Here is an 11,533-nt window from a genome sequence, read left to right as displayed (position 1 = left end):
CCTCTTATTTGACATCGGCCCCCTCTCCTGAGCACGAACTAGCTCGATCTGTCTAGCAATATCTACGACAATCTGTAAAGAAATATCACTCCCTGTCTACTTGGACATCTGAAGCCTGATATTGTAAGTGAGTCCATCAATAAATCTCCTCACTCTCTCCCTCTCAGTAAGAAGCAAGATAATGGCATGGCGAGCTAGGTCCACAAATCGAATCTTGTACTGGGTAACAGTCATACTACCCTGCTGAAGACGCTCAAACTGCCTGTAGCAATCCTCTCTCATAGTGACAGGGATGAACTTCTCTAGAAATAGCTGTGAGAACTGGTCCCAGGTAAGTGCAGGCAAACCAGATGGTCTAGTCAACATATAATCTCTCCACCATCTCCTAGCAGAACTAGTCATCTAAAATACTGCAAAATCAACCCCATTAGTCTCAACTATACCCATGTTGCGCAACACTTCGTGGAAACAGTCCAAAATATCATGTGGGTCCACATAAGATGCACCACTAAAATGAACAGGAAAAAGCTTGGTGAACTTATCCAACCTCAACAAAGCCTTAGAAAACAAAGCAGGCCTATCACCGGCCTGTGCCACAACAACCGGCTGAACTACCCTAACTGGCGGGGCTGCTGGAGTCTGATACTGGGGAGCCACCTGCTCCATGGTATGAGTAGCGGGAGTCTGTGCTCCTTCTCTAGCCCGAGAGACTGTTGGTGCCACCAAAAAGGTACCGGTCTAGGCCACACTCTCCATAAGGCCCACCAAACGGACTACGGTGTCCTAAAGCACTGGAGTGGCTATGAACCCCTCCAGGACCTGAGCTGGTCCGACGGGTATAGTCTGAGCTGGAACCTCCTCGTCAAAATGTACCTGAGGCTCCACTGCGGGTGCTACTGCTCGATCTCTAGACTGAGCTCTACCTCTGCCTCGCCCTCTGGCGCGACCTCGGCCTCGACTTCTGTCCCTGGTCGTAGCTGCCATTGGGGGCTCTGGCTCATGTCCTGCTGCTGATATCGTGCGTGTTCCCGCCATATGTGAGAGAACAAGAATAGAATGGATCAATCATCAATGATAAAATAAAACCACACGATATATAAGGAAAAGAGTGAATATTTTCCTAAACTCTATAGCCTCAGGGAGATAAGTACAGATGTCTCCATACCGATCCTCCAGACTCTACTATGCTTGCTCATGATTCATGAGATCTAGGCAACCTAGTTCTCCGATACCAACTTGTCACGACCCAGAATTCCCACTCTTGGGATTATGATGGCGCCTAACATTTCACTTGCTAGGCAAGCCAACGTTAAATGTAATTATTAACCATTTTTAAACAATTTCAAATACGATGAGAATAAAGAAACTGAATGGTCTTAAACAAGGTTTATAAACTAGTAAGTGACCAAATCCAAATACAAACCCCGGATCTGGTGTCACGATTACATGAGCGTCTAAAATACTACAAATAATGGTCTAAAATAAACATAATTATCTGAAACAAATGAACAACTAAAAGAAGTAGAAGGGGACTTCAGAGTTATGGACGCTGTGCAGCTATACCTCAAGTCTCCTCTGGGTAGCTGGATCCGAGCAAGTCTACGGTACGCCGATGGGACCAACTTCGGCATCTGCACAAGTGCAGAGTGTAGTATGAGTACAATCGACCCCATGTACTCTGTAAGTGTCAAACCTAACATCGATAAAGTAGTGACAAGGCTAAGGCTGGTCACTTACATTAACTTGTACACAATAATAATAATAATAACAGAAAAGACAGGACTAGATGTAAAGCAGGTAACTCATATCCATGAAACTCAAATCAACCAGCAGAGAGTCTCGAATAACGAGTCATATGAGTCAACTCAACAATCGAGGCCAATCAAACAATTATAACAAATATAAATTTTATCAACATGTTGCGACGTGCAACCCGATCCCACAATATCAACTTTAAACTATCCATTGCAGTGCACAACCCGACCCCATCATATAATCATATGTCAATAGCATAGTCCATCCTTATTCCGACATTTCAATTCATTAGCTTCCAATTTCTGTTGCGGCTTGTAACCCGCTCCCCAAACAATGTCCATTAACAATAGTAACACAATAACTAAGATTTACAAGAAATCATACATCAAGAGAACAAATGTACGAGCAATGGATAATAACATGATAATCTAAGAGACTCGAACTACTCGGATGTCTCAACTTTACCAACTCAACGGTATCTACTTTTAACAATATGTACAAGTGAAACTACTTCAATGAAGGCAACGATTAATATGAAACTATAAGACAACAAGACATAAGACAATTTAGATATATGAGGGAAACAAATAGAGACAAGTAGTAAATAATTATGGAATCAGGGAGGGGATGGACAATTTAATACAAGAAATACTAAATGAAAATTAGCAATTATGGCATGAAAATCAAATAAGCATGTAGCAATTAAGGTATGAAACAAGACATAATATGAAGCAATGAAGATAGGAAAAATAAGTAATGTGACGGTTAAGTCATGAAATAAAGTAATTAATGAAATACGGGAAAGCATGGAAACAAGTAATTTGACGACGTATATACACTCGTCACCTCGCATATATGCTGCTACACATGTAATTCAGATAGCACATAGCTCAAGGGTTCCTAATTCCCTCAAATCAAGGTTAGACCCAATACTTACCTCGCTCCGCAAGCAAATCAAAGCTCTACCGGGGTCTTTTCTTCTAAAATCCGCCTCCAAACCAATCGAATCTAACCAAACTCGACTCAATAACATCAAATAATGCTAGGAAAATCAATTATAATACATAAAGTTAAGATCTTTATACTTTTTACAAAAAGTCAACCCCGGGCCCTCTTGGTCAAAACCCGAGATTCGGACCAAAACCCAATTACCCGTTCACCCCTGAGCCCGATTATGTTATTAGTTCCGAAAGCCGACCTCAATTTGAGGTCAAAAATCTCAATTTTACAAAAATCTCCATTTTTTCACAAATCTCTAATTTTCTACTATGAAATAACATAGATTAAGGTTAGAATTTAATGGGTGTTGATGGAAACGGAAGAAAACAAGTTAAAGTACACTAACCTATGAAAATGTGATGAAATTTATCCTCCAAATCGCCTCTAGGCTGAGCTCTAACGAAAAGATGGTAAAAAATGGGTGAAATCCCGTGTTTGAAATATTTTAAAGTTTGGGCATCAAGTGTTCATCACGTTCGCGAGACACCTGACGCGATCGCGAAGCAGCATCGGCCAAAAGCCTATGCGTTCGTGAGCCTTGGCTCGCATTCACGTAGAGCAAACCCAGATCCCCTCCCAGGCCCCTTGCTCTTCGCGTTCGCGTAGTGCTGGTCGCATTCGCGAAGGGTGATCCTACATCAGCTTCACGTTCGTGTACACAACCTCGCATTCGCATAGAGAAAAACCTCCCCCAACCCAGTTTACTCAGAAGAACACACCAGGAACTTACTCGATCTTCCCGGGCTCTAAACCAAACATGCATACAAGTGTAAAAATATCATACGAACTCGCTCGCGTGATCAAAATACCAAAATAACACCTAGAACTATGAATCGGACAACAAAAGAAATGCAATTTTCAATTAAACTTAAGAACATGAAGTTTCTCAACCAGACGTCCGAATCACGTCAAATCAACTTTGTTTTGCATCAAATTTTGCAGACAAGTCATAAATACTGTAATGAACTTATACCATGTTTCGGAACCAAAACGGACCCGGTAACAACAAAGTCAAACTACACTCAAACATAGAAATTCTTTAAACCTTTAAATTACTAGTTTTCAACAAATTACGTTAAATCAAGTTAGGGACTTCCGAATTCGATTCCGAGCATATGCCCAAGTACCAAATCACAATACGGACCCACCGGGACCGTCAAAATACTGATCCGTATCCGTTTGCTCAAATCGTTGATCGAAATCAACTCAAATGAGTTTTAAAGCACGATTTTATATTTTATCAATTTTCTCATAAAACCCTTCCGAAAAGAGACACGGACTGCTCATGCAAATCGAGGAAGGCTAAACGAAGCTAATCGAGATTTCGAATAGCAAAAATAAGGGATAAAACTGAAAATGACCTATCGGGTCATCACATTACACTAGGTAAGAATCCTATTATTTAAGTTGAAATTAATTAAAACCTTACCAAAAAATTTCAACTTCGTAGCTATTCGAAATAACATCTCCTTTTTGTCGACAAAAAAAAAAAAACGTCTCCTTGTATATGTGGTGCAGCTGGTGAAAGATACTTATTTTCCTTGCAGCTAATATTATTCTTCTCTTTTTATATTATAGCAAAATAAAAATAATAACCTAGGGAGCATAAAAGGAAAAGTAAAATGTTGAGAGCCCTGAATTGTGATTTTGTCCGAAGGTAGTAACAAAGAAATTTTAAAGTACTTAGGTGATATTTCCATTGGCTAACAGCCTGCAAATCAATTCTTTGAAAATGCGACACTCGTTTTTTACTAAGTTAGCAAAATATGATCAATATTATCTTTTAGCATAATTTAAACTATTTTTCTTAATATTTATTTTACAATTGAAAATATATTTTAAATAATATTTAAGTAATTTTTCAAATTTGTGCTCATTGATTCGGTGTACAAATATACTCTAAGTGAAATGTGATTAACTTATTCTTTCTTTTAATTGTATAAGTCCTCATAAATCACAATAAGACATTTGAAAACTTCTGGAGAACAAGAATTTTTCATTTATTGAGCTAGATAAATAGGGATGACATTCATCATTTTCAAGAATTTTTCTTTAACTTTTATTTTATAATTATATAATTCAAATACATTCTCTAATAATATTCACGTGATTATATTTAAAAATTATGTACTCATTGATAGGGGAACACGCGCAAAGCGCGTACTTGGAGAGTAGTACTATACTAATGTAACACCCCGAAAAAGTTCGAAGTACTTAAGCGCTATTAAGAAAGTTGATGTGCACTAATTATATTATTTTGTGTGCAGATGAGGACTATTAATATAATGGATATCAATCGGATTTGATAATAAGTATACGAGACATATTATAAGGGATGTGGGGTCTAAGGAGAGCCCTAAGTCCAAGTCAAGTTGGAAATTACATGATTGGCTAAAAGTTTCAAATGAGTACGCACAAGACCAAACTTTGGACGAAGATATCTACATATATGTAAGGCGTTGTGTGATGTATGACCTATCAAATTAAAGATCTTCGAGTCTAGTTTCTAACACTTCAAACTGTTTGTCATATGGACACTCCTGCAAGAAGTAAAGACTAAATTATCAAAGGCTGGAAGAATGTGATTCTGCGGCCAATTCTGCGACCGCAGAATCATTCTACGGGCCGCGGAAGTGGTATGCAGACTGCAGAATGGTCGCATAATTGACCAGTGCAGCCCAGTTCTGGGCATCAATTTTTCGATCCATTGTGCGACCCTTATACCCATTCTGCGGTCCATTCTGCGACTGCAGACCTGAATTCAGAGGGTTAATTTTTCTATTTTCATAACCCGACTCCATTTTGATAAATAGGCTTTGGGGATTATTTTGAAGCAAATATTTGATGATTTTAGAGAGAAGTGAGAGTGTTCTAGAGAGAGGAAGTAGATGAAGTATTTTATTCACCAAGATCTTGTTCAAGCCTTGAAATCCAACAAGGAAATCTCAAAAGATCTTCACTCAAGAGGTAAGATTCAAACCTCTAGTTTTCAATTTCGAATTTGGGATAAAAGATAGGTGATTGGGAGTATGATTCTTGGGTGTAAGAGTATTATGCATATATGCTTATACTAATAAGGTTTGTAGGAAGATTGTTGAGCTCAAATAAGTAAGGATTGGGTTGTGGAGTGAAGGAAATATTGCAGAAGAACCTTGTAAGCAAATTTTCACACCTAGTATTTGATAAAATGCTCAAATAAGCTGAAACCATGAATATCTTCTGTCACGACCCAAAATTTTGCACCGACGGGACCGTAATGGCGCCTAACATTTCACTTGCTAGGCAAGCCAATGTTAGAGAATCATTTACCAATTAATTATTTCCATTCAATAATTAACATTAATTAACTACAATGAAATATAACAAGTGTGGAATATCATAAAACTGTTTTAATTACTACCACCCGGATCTGGAGTCATAATTCACGAACATTCTAGAATTTACAATAAGTAATAGTCTGAAAGAAATACAACTGTCTGAATGAAAGAAAACAGTAAGACATAAAGGATAGACAGGGACTTCAAGATCTGTGAACGCCGACAGATCTACCTTGAGTCTCCGGACAACAGACCAGTAGCAAATCTCGATCAACCTGAGCCGGTATCAAAATCTTCATAGAAAGTGCAGAGTGCAACATCAGTACAACCGACCCCATGTACTGATAAGTGTCGAACCTAACCTCGACGAAGTAGTGACGAGGCTAAGGCAAGGCACCTACAGATCAACCTGTACAATTTAACAGTGTATATGCAAGTAACAGAAATGAAGAACTAAACAGGAAATGTCGGGAGGGGAACATACTGAGGGGGAATAAAAGATAAAGAACTACAACAAAGTGATCACCGGAGCAGTTAATATACCATGAATCAACAGGAATAGTGAATACAGTAAGGAAAAATGCACGACATCACTCTTCGTGCTTTTACTCTCAATCTCACCATAAAATAAATAGAAACGGCATGGCATCACCCTTCGTGCATTAACTCTCATATCATGGCACGGCATCGCCCTTCATGTATTAACACTCACAATATGGCACGACATCAACCTTCGTGCATTAACACTCACAATATGGCACGACATCACCCTTCGTACATTAACACTCTCCCTTACCATAATGCAATGCATAAATATCAACAGGGAGATAGAATAACAAGTAGAAACCTTACCTCAACATTTGGTTCCATAACATCAATCTCAACTTTGAAATAAAAACTCAATTATCACCAGAAAATCTGTAAACATGATAAGAACGATAAATTGAACAACACTAGTATAACATATCGCAATTAGGCATAGGAATGAGACAATATAAGAAAAACTGAGAAAACATGAAAAACAGGTAAATTTGGCGGCGCATAAGTACTCGTCACCTCACATATACGCCGCTCACATGAATTTCACTTAGCAAGTAATCTAAGGTTCCTAATTTCCTCAAGTCAGGGTTAGACACAACACTTACCTTGCTCCGAAGGCCATTTAATTCTCAATCATAGCTTTTTCTTTGGAATTCACCTCCAGACCACTCGTATCTATTCAAAAATGACTTAATAATATCAAATTTTGCTAAAGAAATTAATTACATTACATAAATTTAGATTTCCTAAATTTTCCTCCAAAAAGTCGAAAATCGACCCCGGGCCCACTTGGTCAAAAGCCGAGGTTTGGACCAAAATCCTTTTACCCATTCACCCCCGAGCCCGAATATGTAATTAGTTTTGGAATCCGACCTCAAATTGAGGTCTAAATCCTCAAGTTTCGAAATTCCTAAGTTCTACCCAAAATTACTAATTTCACCATAAAAGTCCTAGATTCTAGGTTGAAATCTTGTTATAAGATGTAAAATATTGAAAGAAAAGAGTTAGGAATCACTTACCTATGATTTGGGGAAGATTTAGTCTTTGGAAAATCGCCTCTTACGGTTTAGGGTTTTGAAAATATGAAGAATGAATGAAAAATCCCGTCTAAGTCCCTTTTACTCAGCTGCAGGTGTCGCAATTGCGACCTGAGCTTCGCAAATGCGAAGCTCGCAAATGTGAAGGAACAATCGCAATTGCGATGCCCTTCACAATCCCGCTGCCTTCTTAAATGCGAGGAAAATGTCGCATTTGTAGCCACAGAACCTCGCAAATGCGAGTAAATGTTCGCATTTGCGAACTTGCCCTTCCCAGACTCCCATCGCAATTGCGAAGAAAATCCCGCAATTGCGAGAACATGCTGGCTCAGGCCTTCTTCACAATTGCGATAGATACCTCGCAATTGCTAGGCCTGCCTATTTTGCATTTGTGAAGCTTGATCTCGCAATAGCGAGATCAGAGGCCTGTAACAGGTTCAGTTATACCAGCAACATTTTCTAAGTTCAAAACATCCCATGGCCTATCCGAAACTCACCCGAGCCCTCCGGGCTCCAAACCGGACATGCACACAAGTCTAAAAACATCATACGAACTTGCTCGCGCGATCAAATTGCCAAAATAACACCTAGAACTACGAATTTAGCACCAAATCAAATAAAATTCTCAAGAACACTTTAAAATTTCTATTTTCTCAACTGGACTTCCGAATCATGTCAAATCAACTCCGTTTCTGACCAAATTTCACAGACAAGTCTTAAATATCATAATGAACCTGTACCGGGCTCCGGAACCAAAATACGGACCCGATACTAACAATGCCGAATATCAATAAATTCTTAAAAATAAATAATTTCCAGACTTTTAATTTTCATCAAAAATTCATAACTCAAGCTAGGGACCTCCGAATTCAATTCCGGGCATACGCCCAGGTCCCATAATTTGATACGGACCTACCGGGACCGTCAAAACACGGATACGGACCCGTTTACCAAAAATATTTACCGAAGTCAACTAAAATCAACTTTTAAGGCAAATATTCTTATTTTCATTAGTTTTAAACATAAAAGCTTTCCGAAAACCTGCCCGGACTGTGCATGCAAATCGAGGAGGGTAAAAATGAGATTTTTTAGGCTTAAGAGCGCAGATTCGAGTTCTAAAATATAAGATGACCCCTTTTGGGTCATCACAATCTCCACCTATAAAATAACTGTTCGTCCTCGAACGGACATAGAAAAGTACCTAGGCTGGTGAAAAGGTGGGGATATCTACTCCACATATCGGATTCGGACTCTCAAGTAGCTGCCTCAATAGGCTGACCTCTCCACTGCACTCGAACTGAAGGGTAACTCTTTGATCTCAACTGGCGAACCTGCCGGGCTAGAATAGCCACCGGCTCCTCCTCGTAAGTCAAATCCTTGCCCAATTGAACAGAGCTGAAATCTAACACGTGGGACGGGTCACCATGATATTTTTGGAGCATAGACACATGGAACACCGGATGAACCGCTGACAAACTAGGTGGTGATGCAAGCCTATATGCTACTTCACCCACCCTTTCAAGAATTTCAAAGGGTCCGATATACCTATGGCTCAACTTGCCCTTCTTTCTGATCCTCATTACACCTTTCATAGGTGAAACGGGGAGCAATATTCTTTCTCAAACCATGAATGCAATATCACAAACTTTACGGTTGACATAACTTTTTTGCCTAGACTGAGCTGTGCGAAGTCGATTCTGAATAATCTTGACCTTATCCAAGGCATCTTGTACCAAATCGGTACCCAGCAACCGAGCCTCTCCCGGTTCAAACCAACCAACTGGCGATCGACATCGCCTTTCGTATAATGCCTCATATGGAGCCATCTGAATGCTCAACTGGTAGCTATTATTATAAGCAAACTCCGCAAGTGGTAAGAAATGATCCCAAGAACCTCCAAAGTCTATAACACAAGCGCAGAGCATATCTTCCAATATTTGAATAGTGCGCTCTGACTGTCTGTATGTCTGCGGATGAAATGATGTACTCAACTCCACCCACGTGCCTAACTCACACTGTACAGCCCTCCAGAAATGTGAGGTAAATTGCGTACCTCGGTCAGATATAATGGACATGGGCACACCGTGAAGACGGGAGATCTGACGAATATTAATCTCTGCTAACCGCTCCGAGGAATAGGTAACTGCCACAGGAATGAAGTGCGCTAACTTAGTCAGCCTGTCCACAATGACCCAAACTGCATCGAATTTCCTCTGAGTCCGTGGTAGTCCAACAACAAAGTTCATAGTGATACGCTCCCACTTCCACTTCAGGAATATCTAACCTCTGAAGTAAACCACCAGGTCTCTGATGCTCACACTTTACCTGCTGGCAATTTAGGCATCGAGCTACATAGGCAACTATGTCCTTCTTCATTCACCTCCACTAATAATGCTGCCTCAAGTCCTGATACATCTTGGTGGCGCCCGGATGAATAGAATACCGGGAACTGTGGGACTCCTCAAGGATCAACTCACGAAGTCCATCCACATTAGGCACATAAATACGACCCTGCATCCTCAAAACTCCGTCATCTCCAACAGTAACCTGCTTGGCACCACCGTGCCACACTGTGTCTCTAAGGACAAGTAAATAAGGATCGTCATCCTGGCGATCTCTGATGCGCTCAAATAAAGAAGACCAAGCAACTGTACAAGCTAGAACACGACTAGGCTCAGAAACATCTAACCTCACGAGCTGGTTGGCCACGGCCTGAACATCCAATGCAAGTAGTCTCTCACCAACTGGAATATATGCAAGGCTACCCATACTGACTGACTTTTTACTCAAAGCATCGGCCACCACATTGGCCTACTCGGGATGATACAATATGGTGATATCATAGTCTTTCAATAGCTCCAGCCACCTCCTCTGCCTCAAATTGAGTTCCTTCTGCTTGAACAAATACTGTAAGCTCCGATGATCAGTGAATACCTCACATGGCATGCCATAAAGATAGTGCCTCCAAATCTTCAGCGCGTTAACAATGGCTGCCAGCTCTAGATCATGAATAGGGTAATTCTTCTCGTGAACCTTCAGCTGCCGTGAAGCATAAGCAATAACCTTGCCACCCTGCATCAATACCGTACCCAGACCAATACGAGATGCATCACAATATACTGTATAAGATCCTGAACCTATGGGTAACACCAATACCGGTGCCGTAATCAAAGCTATCTTGAGCTTCTGAAAGCTCACTTCACACTTGTCTGACCACCTGAACGGGGCACCCTTCTGGGTCAATCTGGTTAACGGGGCTGCTATGGATGAAAACCCCTCCACAAATCGACGGTAATAGCCCGACAAACCCAAGAAACTACGGATCTCTGTAGCTGATGTGGGTCTAGTCCAGTTCTGCACTGACTCAATCTTCTTAGGATCCACCTGAATACCCTCTGCTGATACAACGTGACCCAAGAAAGCAACTGAACTCACCTAAAACTCGCATTTTGAGAACTTAGCATATAACTGGCTGTCTTTCAAAGTCTGAAAAACGATCCGAAGGTGCTGCTCATGCTCCTCTCGACTGTGGGAGTAGATCAAGATATCATCAATAAACACAACCACAAAGGAATCCAAGTAGGTTTTGAACACCCGATTCATCAAATCCATGAATGTTGTTGGGGCATTTTTCAGCCCAAATGACATTACTAGAAACTCATAATGCCCATACCGAGTCCGAAAAGCTATCTTAGGAACATCAGATGCCCTAATCCTCAACTGATGGTAGCCAGATCTCAAGTCAATCTTTGAAAACACCTTGGCACCCTGAAGCTGATCAAATAAATCATCAATCCTCGGCAATGGATATTTGTTCTTGATGGTGACTTTGTTCAACTGCCGATAATCTATACACATCCTCATCGATCCATCTTTCTTCTTCAC

Source organism: Nicotiana tabacum, chromosome 9, assembly GCF_000715075.1.
Source record: "Nicotiana tabacum cultivar K326 chromosome 9, ASM71507v2, whole genome shotgun sequence".
Classification (NCBI taxonomy): domain Eukaryota; kingdom Viridiplantae; phylum Streptophyta; class Magnoliopsida; order Solanales; family Solanaceae; genus Nicotiana; species Nicotiana tabacum.
Note: the sequence above shows the minus strand (reverse complement) of the source record.